Genomic DNA, 23,050 nt, shown 5'->3' with positions numbered 1-23,050 from the left:
GGCCCCAGGGGACCTTATGGCCCTCCACATAGGGGTCTTTGACCACAGCAAGCTACCTAGGGGTCCACTGATCTCCCTGGACTTGCAGTATAGGCCTTAGGGTGCCCCCTGGCCCTCCACCTAAGGGCCCCTGACCCCAGCATGCTACCCAGGGGTCCACCGATGTCCCTGGACATGCAGTATAGGCCCCAGGGTGCCCCCTGGACCTCCACCTAGGGGCCCCTGACCCCAGCAAGCTACCCAGGGGTCCACCTCTCTTCCTGGACTTGCAGTATAGGCCTCAGGGTGCCCCCTGGCCTTTCACCTAGGGGCCCCTGACCCCAGCAAGCTACCCAGGGGTCCACCTCTCTTCCTGGACTTGCAGTATAGGCCCCAGGGTGCCCCCTGGCCCTCCACCTAGGGGCCTCTGACCCCAGCAAGCTACCCAGGAGTCCACCTCACTCCCTGGACTTGCAGTATAGGCCCAAGGGTGCCCCCTGGCCCTCCACCTAAGGGCCCCTGACACCAGCAAGCTACCCAGGGGTCCACCGATGTCCCTGGACTTGCAGTATAGGCCCCAGGGTGCCCCCTGGACCTCAACCTAGGGGCCCCTGTCCCCAGCAAGCTACCCAGGGGTCCACATCTCTCCCTGGACTTGCAGTGTAGGCCCCAGGGTGCCCCCTGGCCCTCCACCTAGGAGCCTATGACCCCAGCAAGCTACCCAGGGGTCCACCGATGTCCCTGGACTTGCAGTATAGGCCCCAGGGTGCCCCTTGGCCCTCCACCTAGGGGCCTCTGACCCCGGCAAGCTACCCAGGGGTCCACCTCTCTTCCTGGACTTGCAGTATAGCCCATAGGGTGCCCCCTGGCCATCCACCTAGGGGCCTCTGACCCCAGCAAGCTACCCAGGGGTCCACCGATCTCCCTGGACTTGCAGTATAGGCCCCAGTGTGCCCCCTGGCCCTCCACCTAGGGGACCCTTACCCCAGCAAGCTACCCAGGGGTCCACCTCTCTTCCTGGACTTGCAGTATAGGCCCCAGTGTGCCCCCAGGCCCTCCACCTAGGGGACCCTGACCCCAGCAAGCTACCCAGGGGTCCACCTCCCTCCCTGGGCTTACAGTATAGGCCCCAGGGAGCCCCCTGGCCCTCCACCTAGGGGCCTCTGACCCCAGCAAGCTACCCAGGAGTGCACCTCACTCCCTGGACTTGCAGTATAGGCCCCAGGGGACCTTCTGGCCCTCCACATAGGGGTCTCTGACCTCAGCAAGCTACCCAGGGGTCCACTGATCTCCCTGTACTTGCAGTATAGGCCTCAGGGTGCCCCCTGGCCCTCCACCTAAGGGCCCCTGACCCCAGCAAGCTACCCAGGGGTCCACCAATGTCCCTGGACTTGCAGTATAGGCCCCAGGGTGCCCCCTGAACCTCCAACTAGGGGCCCCTGACCCCAGCAAGCTACCCAGGGGTCCACCTCTCTTCCTGGACTTGCAGTATAGTCCCCAGGATGCCCCCTGGACCTCAACCTAGCGGCCCCTGACCCCAGCAAGCTACCCAGGGGTCCATATCTCTCCCTGGACTTGCAGTATAGGCCCCATGGTGCCCCCTGGCCCTCCACCTAGAAGCCTATGACCCCAGCAAGCTACCCAGAAGTCCACCTCACTCCCTGGACTTGCAGTATAGGCTCCAGGGGATCCCCTGGCCCTCCACCTAGGGGCCTCTGACCCCAGCAAGCTACCCAGGGGTCCACCGACGTCCCTTTACTTGCAGTACAGGCCCCAGGATGCCCCCTGGACCTCAACCTAGAGGCCCCTGACCCCAGCAAGCTACCCAGGGGTCCACCTCCCTCCCTGGGCTTGCGGTATAGGCCTCAGGGTGCCCCCTGGCCATCCACCTAGGGGACACTGACCCCAGCAAGCTACCCAGGGGTCCATCTCCCTCCCTGGGCTTGCAGTAAAGGCCTCAGGGTGCTCCCTGGCCCTTCACCTAGGGGCGCCTTACCCCAGCAAGCTACCCAGGGGTCCACCTCTCTTCCTGGACTTGCAATATAGGCCCCAAGGGAACCCCTGGCCCTCCACCTAGGGGCCTCTGACCCCAGCAAGCTACCCAGGGGTCCACCTCTCTTCCTGGACTTGCAGTATAGGCCCCAGTGTGCCCCCTGGCCCTCCACCTATGGGACCCTGACCCCAGCAAGCTACCCAGGGGTCCACCTCCCTCCCTGGGCTTGCAGTATAGGCCTCAGGGTGCTGCCTGGCCCTTCACCTAGGGGCGCCTGACCCCAGCAAGCTACCCAGGGGTCTACCTCTCTTCCTGGACTTGCAGTATAGGCCCCAGGGTGCCCCCTGGCCCTCCACCTAAGGGCCCCTGACCCCAGCAAACTACCCAGTGGTCCACCGATGTCCCTTCACTTGCAGTATAGGCCCAAGGGTGCCCCCTGGCCCTCCACCTATGGGCCTCTGGCCCCAGCAAGCTACCCAGGGGTCAACCTCTCTTCCTGGACTTGCAGTATAGGCCCCAGGGTGCCCCCTGGCCCTCCACCTAGGAGCCTATGACCCCAGCAAGCTACCCAGGGGTCCACCTCTCTTCCTGGACTTGCAGTGTAGGCACCAGGGTGCCCCCTGGCCCTCCACCTAGGAGCCTATGACCCCAGCAAGCTACCCAGGGGTCCACCTCTCTTCCTGGACTTGCAGTATAGCCCACAGGTTGACCCCTGGCCCTCCACCTAGGGGACCCTGACCCCAGCAAGCTACCCAGGGGTCCACCTCCCTCCGTTGGCTTCCAGTATAGGCCCCAGGGTGCCCCCTGGCCCTCCACTTAGGGGCCTCTGACCCCCGCAAGCTACCCAGTGGTCCACCGATGTCCTTGGACTTGCAGTATAGGCCCCAGGGTGCCCCCTGGCCCTTCACCTAGGGGCCTCTGACCCCAGCAAGCTACCCAGGGGTCCACCTCTCTTCCTGGACTTGCAGTATAGGCCCCAGGGTGCCCCCTGGCCCTCCACCTAAGGGCCCCTGACCCCAGCAAGCTACCCAGGGGTCCACCTCTCTTCCTGGACTTGCAGTATAGGCCCCAGTGTGCCCCCTGGCCCTCCACCTAGGGGCTCCAGACTTCAGCAAGCTACCCAGGGGTCAACCTCTCTTCCTAGACTTGCAGTATAGGCCCCAGGGTGCCCCCTGGCCCTCCACCTAAGGGCCCCTGACCCCAGCAAGCTACCCAGTGGTCCACCGATGTTCCTGGACTTGCAGTATAGGCCCCAGGGTGCCCCCTGGCCCTCCACCTAGGGGCCTCTGACCCCAGCAAGCTACCCAGGGGTCCACCGATGTCCCTGGACTTGCAGTATAGGCCCCAGGGTGCCCCCTGGCCGTTCACCTAGGGGCCTCTGACACCAGCAAGCTACCCGGTAGTCCACCTCACTCCCTGGACTTGCAGTATAGGCCTGTGGGTGCTCCCTGGCCCTTCACCTAGGGGCGCCTGACCCCAGCAAGCTACCCAGGGGTCTACCTCTCTTCCTGGACTTGCAGTATAGGCCCCAGGGTGCCCCCTGGCCCTCCACCTAAGGGCCCCTGACACCAGCAAGCTACACAGTGGTCCACCGATGTCCCTGGACTTGTAGTATAGGCCCCAGGGTGCCCCCTGGCCCTCCACCTAGGGGCCTCTGACCCCAGCAAGCTACCCAGGGGTCCACCGATGTCCCTGGACTTGCAGTATAGGCCCCAGGGTGCCCCCTGGCCCTCCACCTAGGGGCCTCTGACCCCAGCAAGCTACCCAGGAGTCCACCTCACTCCCTGGACTTGCAGTATAGGCCCAAGGGTGCCCCCTGGCCCTCCACCTAAGGGCCCCTGACCCCAGCAAGCTACCCAAGGGTCCACCGATGTCCCTGGACTTGCATTATAGGCCCCAGGGTCCCCCCTGGACCTCAACCTAGGGGCCCTTGACCCCAGCAAGCTACCCAGGGGTCCACATCTCTCCCTGGACTTGCAGTGTAGGCCCCAGGGTGCCCTCTGGCCCTCCACCTATTAGCTTATGAGCCCATCAAGCTACCCAAAAGTCCACCTTACTCCCTGGACTTGCATTATAGGCCCCAGGGGAACCCCTGGCCCTCCACTTAGGGGCCTCTGACCCCAGCAAGCTACCCAGTGGTCCACCGATGTCCCTGGACTTGCAGTATAGGCCCCAGGGTGCCCCTTGGCCCTCCACCTAGGGGCCTCTTACCCCAGCAAGCTACCCAGGGGTCCACCTCTCTTCCTGGACTTGCAGTATAGCCCACAGGGTGCCCCCTGGCCATCCACCTAGGGGACACTGACCCCAGCAAGCTACCCAGGGGTCCACCTCCCTCCCTGGGCTTGCAGTAAAGGCCTCAGGGTGCTCCCTGGCCCTTCACCTAGGGGCGCCTTACCCCAGCAAGCTACCCAGGGGTCCACCTCTCTTCCATGACTTGCAATATAGGCCCCAGGGGAACCCCTGGCCCTCCACCTAGGGGCCTCTCACCCCAGCAAGCTACCCAGGGGTCCACCGATCTCCCTGGACTTGCAGTATAGGCCTCAGGGTGCCCCCTGGCCCTTCACCAAGGGGCCTCTGACCCCAGCAAGCTACCCAGGGGTCCACCTCTCTTCCTGGACTTGCAGTATAGGCCCCAGTGTGCCCCCTGGCCCTCCACCTAGGGGACCCTGACCCCAGCAAGCTATTCAGGGGTCCACCTTCCTCCCTGGGCTTGCAGTATAGGCCTCAGGGTGCTCCCTGGCCCTTCACCTAGGGGCGCCTGACCCCAGCAAGCTACCCAGGGGTCTACCTCTCTTCCTGGACTTGCAGTATAGGCCCCAGGGTGCCCCCTGGCCCTCCACCTAAGGGCCCCTGACCCCAGCAAACTACCCAGTGGTCCACCGATGTCCCTGGACTTGCAGTATAGGCCCAAGGGTGCCCCCTGGCCCTCCACCTATGGGCCTCTGGCCCCAGCAAGCTACCCAGGGGTCAACCTCTCTTCCTGGACTTGCAGTATAGGCCCCAGGGTGCCCCCTGGCCCTCCACCTAGGAGCCTATGACCCCAGCAAGCTACCCAGGGGTCCACCTCTCTTCCTGGACTTGCAGTGTAGGCCCCAGGGTGCCCCCTGGCCCTCCACCTAGGAGCCTATGACCCCAGCAAGCTACCCAGGGGTCCACCTCTCTTCCTGGACTTGCAGTATAGCCCACAGGTTGACCCCTGGCCCTCCACCTAGGGGACCCTGACCCCAGCAAGCTACCCAGGGGTCCACCTCCCTCCCTGGGCTTCCAGTATAGGCCCCAGGGTGCCCCCTAGCCCTCCACTTAGGGGCCTCTGACCCCCGCAAGCTACCCAGTGGTCCACCGATGTCCCTTGACTTGCAGTATAGGCCCCAGGGTGCCCCTGGCCCTCCACCTAGGGGTCTCTGACCCCAGCAAGCTACCCAGGAGTGCACCTCACTCCCTGGACTTGCAGTATAGGCCCCAGGGGACCTTCTGGCCCTCCACATAGGGGTCTTTGACCACAGCAAGCTACCCAGGGGTCCACTGATCTCCCTGGACTTGCAGTATAGGCCTCAGGGTGCCCCCTGGCCCTCCACCTAAGGGCCCCTGACCCCAGCATGCTACCCAGGGGTCCACCGATGTCCCTGGACATGCAGTATAGGCCCCAGGGTGCCCCCTGGACCTCCACCTAGGGGCCCCTGACCCCAGCAAGCTACCCAGGGGTCCACCTCTCTTCCTGGACTTGCAGTATAGGCCTCAGGGTGCCCCCTGGCCTTTCACCTAGGGGCCCCTTACCCCAGCAAGCTACCCAGGGGTCCACCTCTCTTCCTGGACTTGCAGTATAGGCCCCAGGGTGCCCCCTGGCCCTCCACCTAGGGGCCTCTGACCCCAGCAAGCTACCCAGGAGTCCTCCTCACTCCCTGGACTTGCAGTATAGGCCCAAGGGTGCCCCCTGGCCCTCCACCTAAGGGCCCCTGACCCCAGCAAGCTACCCAGGGGTCCACCGATGTCCCTGGACTTGCAGTATAGGCCCCAGGGTGCCCCCTGGACCTCAACCTAGGGGCCCCTGACCCCAGCAAGCTACCCAGGGGTCCACATCTCTCCCTGGACTTGCAGTGTAGGCCCCAGGGTGCCCCCTGGCCCTCCACCTAGGAGCCTATGACCCCAGCAAGCTACCCAGGGGTCCACCGATGTCCCTGGACTTGCAGTATAGGCCCCAGGGGAACCCTTGGCCCTCCACCTAGGGGCCTCTGACCCCGGCAAGCTACCCAGGGGTCCACCTCTCTTCCTGGACTTGCAGTATAGCCCATAGGGTGCCCCCTGGCCATCCACCTAGGGGCCTCTGACCCCAGCAAGCTACCCAGGGGTCCACCGATCTCCCTGGACTTGCAGTATAGGCCCCAGTGTGCCCCCTGGCCCTCCACCTAGGGGACCCTTACCCCAGCAAGCTACCCAGGGGTCCACCTCTCTTCCTGGACTTGCAATATAGGCCCCAGGGGAACCCCTGGCCCTCCACCTAGGGGCCTCTGACCCCTGCAAGCTACCCAGGGGTCCACCTCTCTTCCTGGACTTGCAGTATAGGCCCCAGTGTTCCCCCAGGCCCTCCACCTAGGGGACCCTGACCCCAGCAAGCTACCCAGGGGTCCACCTCCCTCCCTGGGCTTACAGTATAGGCCTCTGGGTGCTCCCTGGCCCTCCACCTAGGGGCGCCTGACCCCAGCAAGCTATCCATGGGTCTACCTCTTTTAATGGACTTACAGTATAGGCCCCAGGGTGCCCCCTGGCCCTCCACCTAGGGGACCCTTACCCCAGCAAGCTACCCAGGGGTCCACCTCTCTTCCTGGACTTGCAATATAGGCCCCAGGGGAACCCCTGGCCCTCCACCTAGGGGCCTCTGACCCCAGCAAGCTACCCAGGAGTGCACCTCACTCCCCGGACTTGCAGTATAGGCCCCAGGGGACCTTCTGGCCCTCCACATAGGGGTCTCTGACCTCAGCAAGCTACCCAGGGGTCCACTGATCTCCCTGTACTTGCAGTATAGGCCTCAGGGTGCCCCCTGGCCCTCCACCTAAGGGCCCCTGACCCCAGCAAGCTACCCAGGGGTCCACCGATGTCCCTGGACTTGCAGTATAGGCCCCAGGGTGCCCCCTGGACCTCCAACTAGGGGCCCCTGACCCCAGCAAGCTACCCAGGGGTCCACCTCTCTTCCTGGACTTGCAGTATAGTACCCAGGATGCCCCCTGGACCTCAACCTAGGGGCCCCTGACCCCAGCAAGCTACCCAGGGGTCCACATCTCTCCCTGGACTTGCAGTATAGGCCCCAGGGTGCCCCCTGGCCCTCCACCTAGAAGCCTATGACCCCAGCAAGCTACCCAGAAGTCCACCTCACTCCCTGGACTTGCAGTATAGGCTCCAGGGGATCCCCTGGCCCTCCACCTAGGGGCCTCTGACCCCAGCAAGCTACCCAGGGGTCCACCGATGTCCCTTTACTTGCACTACAGGCCCCAGGATGCCCCCTGGATCTCAACCTAGAGGCCCCTGACCCCAGCAAGCTACCCAGGGGTCCACCTCCCTCCCTGGGCTTGCAGTATAGGCCTCAGGGTGCCCCCTGGCCATCCACCTAGGGGACACTGACCCCAGCAAGCTACCCAGGGGTCCACCTCTCTTCCTGGACTTGCAATATAGGCCCCATGGGAACCCCTGGCCCTCCACCTAGGGGCCTCTGACCCCAGCAAGCTACCCAGGGGTCCATCGATCTCCCTGGACTTGCAGTATAGGCCCCAGGGTGCCCCCTGGCCCTCCACCTAAGGGCCCCTGACCCCAGCAAACTACCCAGTGGTCCACCAATGTCCCTGGACTTGCAGTATAGGCCCAAGGGTGCCCCCTGGCCCTCCACCTATGGGCCTCTGGCCCCAGCAAGCTACCCAGGGGTCAACCTCTCTTCCTGGACTTGCAGTATAGGCCCCAGGGTGCCCCCTGGCCCTCCACCTAGGAGCCTATGACCCCAGCAAGCTACCCAGGGGTCCACCTCTCTTCCTGGACTTGCAGTGTAGGCCCCAGGGTGCCCCCTGGCCCTCCACCTAGGAGCCTATGACCCCAGCAAGCTACCCAGGGGTCCACCTCTCTTCCTGGACTTGCAGTATAGCCCACAGGTTGACCCCTGGCCCTCCACCTAGGGGACCCTGACCCCAGCAAGCTACCCAGGGGTCCACCTCCCTCCGTTGGCTTCCAGTATAGGCCCCAGGGTGCCCCCTGGCCCTCCACTTAGGGGCCTCTGACCCCCGCAAGCTACCCAGTGGTCCACCGATGTCCTTGGACTTGCAGTATAGGCCCCAGGGTGCCCCCTGGCCCTTCACCTAGGGGCCTCTGACCCCAGCAAGCTACCCAGGGGTCCACCTCTCTTCCTGGACTTGCAGTATAGGCCCCAGTGTGCCCCCTGGCCCTCCACCTAGGGGCTCCAGACTTCAGCAAGCTACCCAGGGGTCAACCTCTCTTCCTGGACTTGCAGTATAGGCCCCAGGGTGCCCCCTGGCCCTCCACCTAAGGGCCCCTGACCCTAGCAAGCTACCCAGTGGTCCACCGATGTTCCTGGACTTGCAGTATAGGCCCCAGGGTGCCCCCTGGCCCTCCACCTAAGGGCCCCTGACCCCAGCAAGCTACCCAGGGGTCCACCGATGTCCCTGGACTTGCAGTATAGGCCCCAGGGTGCCCCCTGGACCTCAACCTAGGGGCCCCTGACCCCAGCAAGCTACCCAGGGGTCCACATCTCTCCCTGGACTTGCAGTGTAGGCCCCAGGGTGCCCCCTGGCCCTCCACCTAGGAGCCTATGACCCCATCAAGCTACCCAGAAGTCAACCTTACTCCCTGGACTTGCAGTATAGGCCCCAGGGGAACCCCTGGCCCTCCACCTAGGGGCTTCTGACCCCAGCAAGCTACCCAGGGGTCCACCGTTGTCCCTGGACTTGCAGTATAGGCCCCAGGGTGCCCCTTGGCCCTCCACCTAGGGGCCTCTGACCCCAGCAAGCTACCCAGGGGTCCACCTCTCTTCCTAGACTTGCAGTATAGCCCACAGGGTGCCCCCTGGCCATCCACCTAGGGGACCCTGACCCCAGCAAGCTACCCAGGGGTCCACCTCCCTCCCTGGGCTTGCAGTATAGGCCTCAGGGTGCTCCCTGGCCCTTCACCTAGGGGCGCCTGACCCCAGCAAGCTACCCAGGGGTCCACCTCTCTTCCTGGACGTGCAATGTAGGCCCCAGGGGAACCCCTGGTCCTCCACCTAGGGGCCTCTGACCCCTGCAAGCTACCCAGGGGTCCACCTCTCTTCCTGGACTTGCAGTATAGGCCCCAGTGTGCCCCCAGGCCCTCCACCTAGGGAACCCTGACCCCAGCAAGCTACCCAGGGGTCCACCTCCCTCCCTGGACTTGCAGTATAGGCCTCTGGGTGCTCCCTGGTCCTTCACCTAGGGGCGCCTGACCCCAGCAAGCTACCCAGGGGTCTACCTCTCTTCCTGGACTTGCAGTATAGGCCCCAGGGTGCCCCCTGGCCCTCCACCTATGGGCCTCTGGCCCCAGCAAGCTACCCAGGGGTCCACCGATGTCCCTGGACTTGCAGTATAGGCCCCAGGGTGCCCCCTGGCCCTCCACCTAGGGGCCTCTGGCCCCAGCAAGCTACCCAGGGGTCCACCGATGTCCCTGGACTTGCAATATAGGCCCCAGGGTGCCCCCTGGCCCTCCACCTACGGGTCTCTGACCCCAGCAAGCTACCCAGGGGTCCACCAATCTCCCTGGACTTGCAGTATAGGCCCCAGGGTGCCCCCTGGCCCTTCACCAAGGGGCCTCTGACCCCAGCAAGCTACCCAGGGGTCCACCTCTCTTCCTGGACTTGCAGTATAGGCCCCAGTGTGCCCCCTGGCCCTCCACCTAGGGGACCCTGACCCCAGCAAGCTACCCAGGGGTCCACCTCCCTCCCTGGACTTGCAGTATAGGCCCCAGGGGACCTTCTGGCCCTCCACATAGGGGTCTTTGACCACAGCAAGCTACCCAGGGGTCCACTGATCTCCCTGGACTTGCAGTATAGGCCTCAGGGTGCCCCCTGGCCTTTCACCTAGGGGCCCCTGACCCCAGCAAGCTACCCAGGGGTCCACCTCTCTTCCTGGACTTGCAGTATAGGCCCCAGGGTGCCCCCTGGCCCTCCACCTAAGGGCCCCTGACCCTAGCAAGCTACCCAGGGGTCCACCGATGTCCATGGACTTGCAGTATAGGCCCCAGGGTGCCCCTGGCCCTCCACCTAGGGGTCTCTGACCCCAGCAAGCTACCCAGGAGTGCACCTCACTCCCTGGACTTGCAGTATAGGCCTCAGGGTGCCCCCTGGCCCTCCACCTAAGGGCCCCTGACCCCAGCATGCTACCCAGGGGTCCACCGATGTCCCTGGACATGCAGTATAGGCCCCAGGGTGCCCCCTGGACCTCCACCTAGGGGCCCCTGACCCCAGCAAGCTACCCAGGGGTCCACCTCTCTTCCTGGACTTGCAGTATAGGCCTCAGGGTGCCCCCTGGCCTTTCACCTAGGGGCCCCTGACCCCAGCAAGCTACCCAGGGGTCCACCTCTCTTCCTGGACTTGCAGTATAGGCCCCAGGGTGCCCCCTGGCCCTCTACCTAGAAGCCTATGACCCCAGCAAGCTACCCAGGGGTCCACCGATGTCCCTGGACTTGCAGTATAGGCCCCAGGGTGCCCCCTGGCCCTCCACCTATGGGCCTCTGGCCCCAGCAAGCTACCCAGGGGTTCACCGATGTCCCTGGACTTGCAGTATAGGCCCCAGGGTGCCCCCTGGCCCTCCACCTAGGGGCCTCTGGCCTCAGCAAGCTACCCAGGGGTCCACCGATGTCCCTGGACTTGCAATATAGGCCCCAGGGGAACCCCTGGCCCTCCACCTAGGGGCCTCTGACCCCAGCAAGCTACCCAGGGGTCCAACCAATCTCCCTGGACTTGCAGTATAGGCCCCAGGGTGCCCCCTGGCCCTTCACCAAGGGGCCTCTGACCCCAGCAAGCTACCCAGGGGTCCACCTCTCTTCCTGGACTTGCAGTATAGGCCCCAGTGTGCCCCCTGGCCCTCCACATAGGGGACCCTGACCCCAGCAAGCTACCCAGGGGTCCACCTCCCTCCCTGGGCTTGCAGTATAGGCCTCAGGGTGCTCCCTGGCCCTTCACCTAGGGGCGCCTGACCCCAGCAAGCTACCCAGGGGTCTACCTCTCTTCCTGGACTTGCACTATAGGCCCCAGGGTGCCCCCTGGCCCTCCACCTAAGGGCCCCTGACCCCAGCAAGCTACCCAGTGGTCCACCGATGTCCCTGGACTTGCAGTATAGGCCCCAGGGTGCCCCTTGGCCCTCCACCTATGGGCCTCTGGCCCCAGCAAGCTACCCAGGGGTCAACCTCTCTTCCTGGACTTGCAGTATAGCCCACAGGCTGCCACCTGGCCCTCCACCTAGGGGCCCCTGACCCCAGCAAGCTACACAGGGGTCCACCTCTCTTCCTGGACTTGCAGTATAGGCCCCAGGGTGCCCCCTGGCCCTCCACCTAGGGGCCTCTGACCCCAGCAAGCTACCCGGGAGTCCACCTCACTCCCTGGACTTGCAGTATAGGCCCAAGGGTGCCCCCTGGCCCTCCACCTAAGGGCCCCTGACCCCAGCAAGCTACCCAGGGGTCCACCGATGTCCCTGGACTTGCAGTATAGGCCCCAGGGTGCCCCCTGGACCTCAACCTAGGGGCCCCTGACCCCAGCAAGCTACCCAGGGGTCCACATCTCTCCCTGGACTTGCAGTGTAGGCCCCAGGGTGCCCCCTGGCCCTCCACCTAGGAGCCTATGAACCCATCAAGCTACCCAGAAGTCAACCTTACTCCCTGGACTTGCAGTATAGGCCCCAGGGGAACCGTTGGCCCTCCACCTAGGGGCCTCTGACCCCAGCAAGCTACCCAGGGGTCCACCGTTGTCCCTGGACTTGCAGTATAGGCCCCAGGGTGCCCCTTGGCCCTCCACCTAGGGGCCTCTGACCCCAGCAAGCTACCCAGGGGTCCACCTCTCTTCCTAGACTTGCAGTATAGCCCACAGGGTGCCCCCTGGCCATCCACCTAGGGGACCCTGACCCCAGCAAGCTACCCAGGGGTCCACCTCCCTCCCTGGGCTTGCAGTATAGGCCTCAGGGTGCTCCCTGGCCCTCCACCTAGGGGCGCCTGACCCCAGCAAGCTACCCAGGGGTCCACCTCTCTTCCTGGACGTGCAATGTAGGCCCCAGGGGAACCCCTGGCCCTCCACCTAGGGGCCTCTGACCCCTGCAAGCTACCCAGGGGTCCACCTCTCTTCCTGGACTTGCAGTATAGGTCCCAGTGTGCCCCCAGGCCCTCCACTTAGGAAACCCTGACCCCAGCAATCTACCCAGGGGTCCACCTCCCTCCCTGGGCTTGCAGTATAGGCCTCTGGGTGCTCCCTGGCCCTTCACCTAGGGGCGCCTGACCCCAGCAAGCTACCCAGGGGTCTACCTCTCTTCCTGGACTTGCAGTATAGGCCCCAGGGTGCCCCCTGGCCCTCCACCTAAGGGCCCCTGACACCAGCAAGCTGCACAGTGGTCCACCGATGTCCCTGGACTTGTAGTATAGGCCCCAGGGTGCCCCCTGGCCCTCCACCTAGGGGCCTCTGACCCCAGCAAGCTACCCAGGGGTCCACCGATGTCCCTGGACTTGCAGTATAGGCCCCAGGGGACCTTCTGGCCCTCCACATAGGGGTCTTTGACCACAGCAAGCTACCCAGGGGTCCACTGATCTCCCTGGACTTGCAGTATAAGTCTCAGGGTGCCCCCTGGCCCTCCACCTAAGGGCCCCTGACCCCAGCATGCTACCCAGGGGTCCACCGATGTCCCTCGACATGCAGTATAGGCCCCAGGGTGCCCCCTGGACCTCCACCTAGGGGCCCCTGACCCCAGCAAGCTACCCAGGGGTCCACCTCTCTTCCTGGACTTGCAGTATAGGCCTCAGGGTGCACCCTGGCCTTTCACCTAGGGGGCCCTGACCCCAGCAAGCTACCCAGAGGTCCACCTCTCTTCCTGGACTTGCAGTATAGGCCCCAGGGTGCCCCCTGGCCCTCCACCTAGAAGCCTATGACCCCCGCAAGCTACCCAGCGGTCCACCGATGTCCTTGGACTTGCAGTATAGGCCCCAGGGTGCCCCCTGGCCCTCCACCTAGGGGCTCCAGACTTCAGCAAGCTACCCAGGGGTCAACCTCTCTTCCTGGACTTGCAGTATAGGCCCCAGGGTGCCCCCTGGCCCTCCACCTAAGGGCCCCTGACCCTAGCAAGCTACCCAGTGGTCCACCGATGTTCCTGGACTTGCAGTATAGGCCCCAGGGTGCCCCCTGGCCCTCCACCTAGGGGCCTCTGACCCCAGCAAGCTACCCAGGGGTCCACCGATGTCCCTGGACTTGCAGTATAGGCCCCAGGGTGCCCCCTGGCCCTCCACCTAGGGGCCTCTGACCCCAGCAAGCTACCCGGGAGTCCACCTCACTCCCTGGACTTGCAGTATAGGCCCCAGTGTGCCCCCTGGCCCTCCACCTAGGGGACCCTGACCCCAGCAAGCTACCCAGGGGTCCACCTCCCTACCTGGGCTTGCAGTGTAGGCCTCAGGGTGCTCCCTGGCCCTTCACCTAGGGGCGCCTGACCCCAGCAAGCTACCCAGGGGTCTACCTCTCTTCCTGGACTTGCAGTATAGGCCCCAGGGTGCCCCCTGGCCCTCCACCTAAGGGCCCTGACCCCAGCAAACTACCCAGTGGTCCACCGATGTCCCTGGACTTGCAGTATAGGCCCAAGGGTGCCTCCTGGCCCTCCACCTATGGGCCTCTGGCCCCAGCAAGCTACCCAGGGGTCAACCTCTCTTCCTGGACTTGCAGTATAGGCCCCAGGGTGCCCCCTGGCCCTCCACCTAGGAGCCTATGACCCCAGCAAGCTACCCAGGGGTCCACCTCTCTTCCTGGACTTGCAGTGTAGGCCCCAGGGTGCCCCCTGGCCCTCCACCTAGGAGCCTATGACCCCAGCAAGCTACCCAGGGGTACACCTCTCTTCCTGGACTTGCAGTATAGCCCACAGGTTGACCCCTGGCCCTCCACCTAGGGGACCCTGACCCCAGCAAGCTACCCAGGGGTCCACCTCCCTTCCTGGGCTTCCAGTATAGGCCCCAGGGTGCCCCCTGGCCCTCCACTTAGGGGCCTCTGACCCCCGCAAGCTACCCAGTGGTCCACCGATGTCCCTGGACTTGCAGTATAGGCCCCAGGGTGCCCCTGGCCCTCCACCTAGGGGTCTCTGACCCCAGCAAGCTACCCAGGAGTGCACCTCACTCCCTGGACTTGCAGTATAGGCCCCAGGGGACCTTATGGCCCTCCACATAGGGGTCTTTGACCACAACAAGCTACCTAGGGGTCCACTGATCTCCCTGGACTTGCAGTATAGGCCTCAGGGTGCCCCCTGGCCCTCCACCTAAGGGCCCCTGACCCCAGCATGCTACCCAGGGGTCCACCGATGTCCCTGGACATGCAGTATAGGCCCCAGGGTGCCCCCTGGACCTCCACCTAGGGGCCCCTGACCCCAGCAAGCTACCCAGGGGTCCACCTCACTTCCTGGACTTGCAGTATAGGCCTCAGGGTGCCCCCTGGCCTTTCACCTAGGGGCCCCTGACCCCAGCAAGCTACCCAGGGGTCCACCTCTCTTCCTGGACTTGCAGTATAGGCCCCAGGGTGCCCCCTGGCCCTCCACCTAGGGGCCTCTGACCCCAGCAAGCTACCCAGGAGTCCACCTCACTCCCTGGACTTGCAGTATAGGCCCAAGGGTGCCCCCTGGCCTTCCACCTAAGGGCCCCTGACCCCAGCAAGCTACCCAGGGGTCCACCGATGTCCCTGGACTTGCAGTATAGGCCCCAGGGTGCCCCCTGGACCTCAACCTAGGGGCCCCTGTCCCCAGCAAGCTACCCAGGGGTCCACATCTCTCCCTGGACTTGCAGTATAGGCCCCAGTGTGCCCCCTGGCCCTCCACCTAGGGGACCCTTACCCCAGCAAGCTACCCAGGGGTCCACCTCTCTTCCTGGACTTGCAATATAGGCCCCAGGGGAACCCCTGGCCCTCCACCTAGGGGCCTCTGACCCCTGCAAGCTACCCAGGGGTCCACCTCTCTTCCTGGACTTGCAGTATAGGCCCCAGTGTGCCCCCAGGCCCTCCACCTAGGGGACCCTGACCCCAGCAAGCTACCCAGGGGTCCACCTCCCTCCCTGGGCTTACAGTATAGGCCTCTGGGTGCTCCCTGGCCCTTCACCTAGGGGACCCTTACCCCAGCAAGCTACCCAGGGGTCCACCTCTCTCCCTGGACTTGCAGTATAGGCCCCAGTGTGCCCCCTGGCCCTCCACCTAGGGGACCCTTACCCCAGCAAGCTACCCAGGGGTCCACCTCTCTTCCTGGACTTGCAATATAGGCCCCAGGGGAACCCCTGGCCCTCCACCTAGGGGCCTCTGACCCCTGCAAGCTACCCAGGGGTCCACCTCTCTTCCTGGACTTGCAGTATAGGCCCCAGTGTGCCCCCAGGCCCTCCACCTAGGGGACCCTTACCCCAGCAAGCTACCCAGGGGTCCACCTCTCTTCCTGGACTTGCAATATAGGCCCCAGGGGAACCCCTGGCCCTCCACCTAGGGGCCTCTGACCCCTGCAAGCTACCCAGGGGTCCACCTCTCTTCCTGGACTTGCAGTATAGGCCCCAGTGTGCCCCCAGGCCCTCCACCTAGGGGACCCTTACCCCAGCAAGCTACCCAGGGGTCCACCTCTCTTCCTGGACTTGCAATATAGGCCCCAAGGGAACCCCTGGCCCTCCACCTAGGGGCCTCTGACCCCAGCAAGCTACCCAGGGGTCCACCTCTCTTCCTGGACTTGCAGTATAGGCCCCAGTGTGCCCCCTGGCCCTCCACCTATGGGACCCTGACCCCAGCAAGCTACCCAGGGGTCCACCTCCCTCCCTGGGCTTGCAGTATAGGCCTCAGGGTGCTGCCTGGCCCTTCACCTAGGGGCGCCTGACCCCAGCAAGCTACCCAGGGGTCTACCTCTCTTCCTGGACTTGCAGTATAGGCCCCAGGGTGCCCCCTGGCCCTCCACCTAAGGGCCCCTGACCCCAGCAAACTACCCAGTGGTCCACCGATGTCCCTGTACTTGCAGTATAGGCCCAAGGGTGCCCCCTGGCCCTCCACCTATGGGCCTCTGGCCCCAGCAAGCTACCCAGGGGTCAACCTCTCTTCCTGGACTTGCAGTATAGGCCCCAGGGTGCCCCCTGGCCCTCCACCTAGGAGCCTATGACCCCAGCAAGCTACCCAGGGGTCCACCTCTCTTCCTGGACTTGCAGTGTAGGCCCCAGGGTGCCCCCTGGCCCTCCACCTAGGAGCCTATGACCCCAGCAAGCTACCCAGGGGTCCACCTCTCTTCCTGGACTTGCAGTATAGCCCACAGGTTGACCCCTGGCCCTCCACCTAGGGGACCCTGACCCCAGCAAGCTACCCAGGGGTCCACCTCCCTCCGTTGGCTTCCAGTATAGGCCCCAGGGTGCCCCCTGGCCCTCCACTTAGGGGCCTCTGACCCCCGCAAGCTACCCAGTGGTCCACCGATGTCCTTGGACTTGCAATATAGGCCCCAGGGTGCCCCCTGGCCCTTCACCTAGGGGCCTCTGACCCCAGCAAGCTACCCAGGGGTCCACCTCTCTTCCTGGACTTGCAGTATAGGCCCCAGTGTGCCCCCTGGCCCTCCACCTAGGGGCTCCAGACTTCAGCAAGCTACCCAGGGGTCAACCTCTCTTCCTGGACTTGCAGTATAGGCCCCAGGGTCCCCCCTGGCCCTCCACCTAAGGGCCCCTGACCCTAGCAAGCTACCCAGTTGTCCACCGATGTTCCTGGACTTGCAGTATAGGCCCCAGGGTGCCACCTGGCCCTCCACCTAGGGGCCTCTGACCCCAGCAAGCTACCCGGGAGTCCACCTCACTCCCTGGACTTGCAGTATAGGCCCAAGGGTGCCCCCTGGCCCTCCACCTAAGGGCCCCTGACCCCAGCAAGCGACCCAGGGGTCCACCGATGTCCCTGGACTTGCAGTATAGGCCCCAGGGTGCCCCCTGGACCTCAACCTAGGGGCCCCTGACCCCAGCAAGCTACCCAGGGGTCCACATCTCTCCCTGGACTTGCAGTGTAGGCCCCAGGGTGCCCCCTGGCCCTCCACCTAGGAGCCTATGACCCCAGCAAGCTACCCCGAAGTCAACCTTACTCCCTGGACTTGCAGTATAGGCCCCAGGGGAACCCCTGGCCCTCCACCTAGGGGCCTCTGACCCCAGCAAGCTACCCAGGGGTCCACCGTTGTCCCTGGACTTGCAGTATAGGCCCCAGGGTGCCCCTTGGCCCTCCACCTAGGGGCCTCTGACCCCAGCAAGCTACCCAGGGGTCCACCTCTCTTCCTAGACTTGCAGTATAGCCCACAGGGTGCCCCCTGGCCATCCACCTAGGGGACCCTGACCCCAGCAAGCTTCCCAGGGGTCCACCTCCCTCCCTGGGCTTGCAGTATAGGCCTCAGGGTGCTCCCTGGCCCTTCACCTAGGGGCGCCTGACCCCAGCAAGCTACCCAGGGGTCCACCTCTCTTCCTGGACGTGCAATGTAGGCCCCAGGGGAACCCCTGGTCCTCCACCTAGGGGCCTCTGATCCCTGCAAGCTACCCAGGGGTCCACCTCTCTTCCTGGACTTGCAGTATAGGCCCCAGTGTGCCCCCAGGCCCTCCACCTAGGGAACCCTGACCCCAGCAAGCTACCCTGGGGTCCACCTCCCTCCCTGGACTTGCAGTATAGGCCTCTGGGTGCTCCCTGGTCCTTCACCTAGGGGCGCCTGACCCCAGCAAGCTACCCAGGGGTCTACCTCTCTTCTTGGACTTGCAGTATAGGCCCCAGGGTGCCCCCTGGCCCTCCACCTAAGGGCCCCTGACACCAGCAAGCTGCACAGTGGTCCACCGATGTCCCTGGACTTGTAGTATTGGCCCCAGGGTGCCCCCTGGCCCTCCACCTAGGGGCCTCTGACCCCAGCAAGCTACCCAGGGGTCCACCGATGTCCCTGGACTTGCAGTATAGGCCCCAGGGTGCCCCTGGCCCTCCACCTAGGGGTCTCTGACCCCAGCAAGCTACCCAGGAGTGCACCTCACTCCCTGGACTTGCAGTATAGGCCCCAGGGGACCTTCTGGCCCTCCACATAGGGTTCTTTGACCACAGCAAGCTACCCAGGGGTCCACTGATCTCCCTGGACTTGCAGTATAGGCCTTAGGGTGCCCCCTGGCCCTCCACCTAAGGGCCCCTGACCCCAGCATGCTACCCAGGGGTCCACCGATGTCCCTGGACATGCAGTATAGGCCCCAGGGTAACCCTGGACCTCCACCTAGGGGCCCCTGACCCCAGCAAGCTACCCAGGAGTCCACCTCTCTTCCTGGACTTGCAGTATAGGCCCCAGGGTGCCCCCTGGCCCTCCACCTAGGAGCCTATGACCCCAGCAAGCTACCCAGGGGTCCACCGATGTCCCTGGACTTGCAGTATAGGCCCCAGGGTGCCCCTTGGCCCTCCACCTAGGGGCCTCTGACCCCGGCAAGCTACCCAGGGGTCCACCTCTCTTCCTGGACTTGCAGTATAGCCCATAGGGTGCCCCCTGGCCATCCACCTAGGGGCCTCTGACCCCAGCAAGCTACCCAGGGGTCCACCGATCTCCCTGGACTTGCAGTATAGGCCCCAGTGTGCCCCCTGGCCCTCCACCTAGGGGACCCTTACCCCAGCAAGCTACCCAGGGGTCCACCTCTCTTCCTGGACTTGCAATATAGGCCCCAGGGGAACCCCTGGCCCTCCACCTAGGGGCCTCTGACGCCTGCAAGCTACCCAGGGGTCCACCTCTCTTCCTGGACTTGCAGTATAGGCCCCAGTGTGCCCCCAGGCCCTCCACCTAGGGGACCCTGACCCCAGCAAGCTACCCAGGGGTCCACCTCCCTCCCTGGGCTTACAGTATAGGCCTCTGGGTGCTCCCTGGCCCTTCACCTAGGGGCGCCTGACCCCAGCAAGCGACCCATGGGTCTACCTCTTTTAATGGACTTGCAGTATAGGCCCCAGGGTGCCCCCTGGCCCTCCACCTAAGGGCCCCTGACCCCAGCAAGCTACACAGTGGTCCACCGATGTCCCTGGACTTGTAGTATAGGCCCCAGGGTGCCCCCTGGTCCTCCACCTAGGGGCCTCTGACCCCAGCAAGCTACCCAGGGGTCCACCGATGTCCCTGGACTTGCAGTATAGGCCCCAGGGAGCCCCCTGGCCCTCCACCTAGGGGCCTCTGACCCCAGCAAGCTACCCAGGAGTGCACCTCACTCCCTGGACTTGCAGTGTAGGCCCCAGGGGACCTTCTGGCCCTCCACATAGGGGTCTCTGACCTCAGCAAGCTACCCAGGGGTCCACTGATCTCCCTGTACTTGCAGTATAGGCCTCAGGGTGCCCCCTGGCCCTCCACCTAAGGGCCCCTGACCCCAGCAAGCTACCCAGGGGTCCACCGATGTCCCTGGACTTGCAGTATAGGCCCCAGGGTGCCCCCTGGACCTCCAACTAGGGGCCCCTGACCCCAGCAAGCTACCTAGGGGTCCACCTCTCTTCCTGGACTTGCAGTATAGTCCCCAGGATGCCCCCTGGACCTCAACCTAGCGGCCCCTGACCCCAGCAAGCTACCCAGGGGTCCATATCTCTCCCTGGACTTGCAGTATAGGCCCCAGGGTGCCCCCTGGCCCTCCACCTAGGGGACCCTTACCCCAGCAAGCTACCCAGGGGTCCACCTCTCTTCCTGGACTTGCAATATAGGCCCCAGGGGAACCCCTGGCCCTCCACCTAGGGGCCTCTGACCCCTGCAAGCTACCCAGGGGTCCACCTCTCTTCCTGGACTTGCAGTATAGGCCCCAGTGTGCCCCCAGGCCCTCCACCTAGGGGACCCTGACCCCAGCAAGCTACCCAGGGGTCCACCTCCCTCCCTGGGCTTACAGTATAGGCCTCTGGGTGCTCCCTGGCCCTTCACCTAGGGGCGCCTGACCCCAGCAAGCGACCCATGGGTCTACCTCTTTTAATGGACTTGCAGTATAGGCCCCAGGGTGCCCCCTGGCCCTCCACCTAAGGGCCCCTGACCCCAGCAAGCTACACAGTGGTCCACCGATGTCCCTGGACTTGTAGTATAGGCCCCAGGGTGCCCCCTGGTCCTCCACCTAGGGGCCTCTGACCCCAGCAAGCTACCCAGGGGTCCACCGATGTCCCTGGACTTGCAGTATAGGCCCCAGGGAGCCCCCTGGCCCTCCACCTAGGGGCCTCTGACCCCAGCAAGCTACCCAGGAGTGCACCTCACTCCCTGGACTTGCAGTGTAGGCCCCAGGGGACCTTCTGGCCCTCCACATAGGGGTCTCTGACCTCAGCAAGCTACCCAGGGGTCCACTGATCTCCCTGTACTTGCAGTATAGGCCTCAGGGTGCCCCCTGGCCCTCCACCTAAGGGCCCCTGACCCCAGCAAGCTACCCAGGGGTCCACCGATGTCCCTGGACTTGCAGTATAGGCCCCAGGGTGCCCCCTGGACCTCCAACTAGGGGCCCCTGACCCCAGCAAGCTACCCAGTGGTCCACCGATGTTCCTGGACTTGCAGTATAGGCCCCAGGGTGCCCCCTGGCCCTCCACCTAGGGGCCTCTGACCCCAGCAAGCTACCCAGGGGTCCACCGATGTCCCTGGACTTGCAGTATAGGCCCCAGGGTGCCCCCTGGCCCTCCACCTAGGGGCCTCTGACCCCAGCAAGCTACCCGGGAGTCCACCTCACTCCCTGGACTTGCAGTATAGGCCCAAGGGTGCCCCCTGGCCCTCCACCTAAGGGCCCCTGACCCCAGCAAGCGACCCAGGGGTCCACCGATGTCCCTGGACTTGCAGTATAGGCCCCAGGGTGCCCCCTGGACCTCAACCTAGGGGCCCCTGACCCCAGCAAGCTACCCAGGGGTCCACATCTCTCCCTGGACTTGCAGTGTAGGCCCCAGGGTGCCCCCTGGCCCTCCACCTAGGAGCCTATGACCCCAGCAAGCTACCCCGAAGTCAACCTTACTCCCTGGACTTGCAGTATAGGCCCCAGGGGAACCCCTGGCCCTCCACCTAGGGGCCTCTGACCCCAGCAAGCTACCCAGGGGTCCACCGTTGTCCCTGGACTTGCAGTATAGGCCCCAGGGTGCCCCTTGGCCCTCCACCTAGGGGCCTCTGACCCCAGCAAGCTACCCAGGGGTCCACCTCTCTTCCTAGACTTGCAGTATAGCCCACAGGGTGCCCCCTGGCCATCCACCTAGGGGACCCTGACCCCAGCAAGCTTCCCAGGGGTCCACCTCCCTCCCTGGGCTTGCAGTATAGGCCTCAGGGTGCTCCCTGGCCCTTCACCTAGGGGCGCCTGACCCCAGCAAGCTACCCAGGGGTCCACCTCTCTTCCTGGACGTGCAATGTAGGCCCCAGGGGAACCACTGGTCCTCCACCTAGGGGCCTCTGATCCCTGCAAGCTACCCAGGGGTCCACCTCTCTTCCTGGACTTGCAGTATAGGCCCCAGTGTGCCCCCAGGCCCTCCACCTAGGGAACCCTGACCCCAGCAAGCTACCCTGGGGTCCACCTCCCTCCCTGGACTTGCAGTATAGGCCTCTGGGTGCTCCCTGGTCCTTCACCTAGGGGCGCCTGACCCCAGCAAGCTACCCAGGGGTCTACCTCTCTTCTTGGACTTGCAGTATAGGCCCCAGGGTGCCCCCTGGCCCTCCACCTAAGGGCCCCTGACACCAGCAAGCTGCACAGTGGTCCACCGATGTCCCTGGACTTGTAGTATTGGCCCCAGGGTGCCCCCTGGCCCTCCACCTAGGGGCCTCTGACCCCAGCAAGCTACCCAGGGGTCCACCGATGTCCCTGGACTTGCAGTATAGGCCCCAGGGTGCCCCTGGCCCTCCACCTAGGGGTCTCTGACCCCAGCAAGCTACCCAGGAGTGCACCTCACTCCCTGGACTTGCAGTATAGGCCCCAGGGGACCTTCTGGCCCTCCACATAGGGTTCTTTGACCACAGCAAGCTACCCAGGGGTCCACTGATCTCCCTGGACTTGCAGTATAGGCCTTAGGGTGCCCCCTGGCCCTCCACCTAAGGGCCCCTGACCCCAGCATGCTACCCAGGGGTCCACCGATGTCCCTGGACATGCAGTATAGGCCCCAGGGTGCCCCCTGGACCTCCACCTAGGGGCCCCTGACCCCAGCAAGCTACCCAGGAGTCCACCTCTCTTCCTGGACTTGCAGTATAGGCCCCAGGGTGCCCCCTGGCCCTCCACCTAGGAGCCTATGACCCCAGCAAGCTACCCAGGGGTCCACCGATGTCCCTGGACTTGCAGTATAGGCCCCAGGGTGCCCCTTGGCCCTCCACCTAGGGGCCTCTGACCCCGGCAAGCTACCCAGGGGTCCACCTCTCTTCCTGGACTTGCAGTATAGCCCATAGGGTGCCCCCTGGCCATCCACCTAGGGGCCTCTGACCCCAGCAAGCTACCCAGGGGTCCACCGATCTCCCTGGACTTGCAGTATAGGCCCCAGTGTGCCCCCTGGCCCTCCACCTAGGGGACCCTTACCCCAGCAAGCTACCCAGGGGTCCACCTCTCTTCCTGGACTTGCAATATAGGCCCCAGGGGAACCCCTGGCCCTCCACCTAGGGGCCTCTGACCCCAGCAAGCTACCCAGGGGTCCACCGTTGTCCCTGGACTTGCAGTATAGGCCCCAGGGTGCCCCTTGGCCCTCCACCTAGGGGCCTCTGACCCCAGCAAGCTACCCAGGGGTCCACCTCTCTTCCTAGACTTGCAGTATAGCCCACAGGGTGCCCCCTGGCCATCCACCTAGGGGACCCTGACCCCAGCAAGCTTCCCAGGGGTCCACCTCCCTCCCTGGGCTTGCAGTATAGGCCTCAGGGTGCTCCCTGGCCCTTCACCTAGGGGCGCCTGACCCCAGCAAGCTAC

The sequence above is a fragment of the Danio rerio genome, chromosome 3 (assembly GCF_049306965.1).
Source record: "Danio rerio strain Tuebingen ecotype United States chromosome 3, GRCz12tu, whole genome shotgun sequence".
Lineage (NCBI taxonomy): Eukaryota > Metazoa > Chordata > Actinopteri > Cypriniformes > Danionidae > Danio > Danio rerio.
This window is presented reverse-complemented; position numbering follows the sequence as displayed.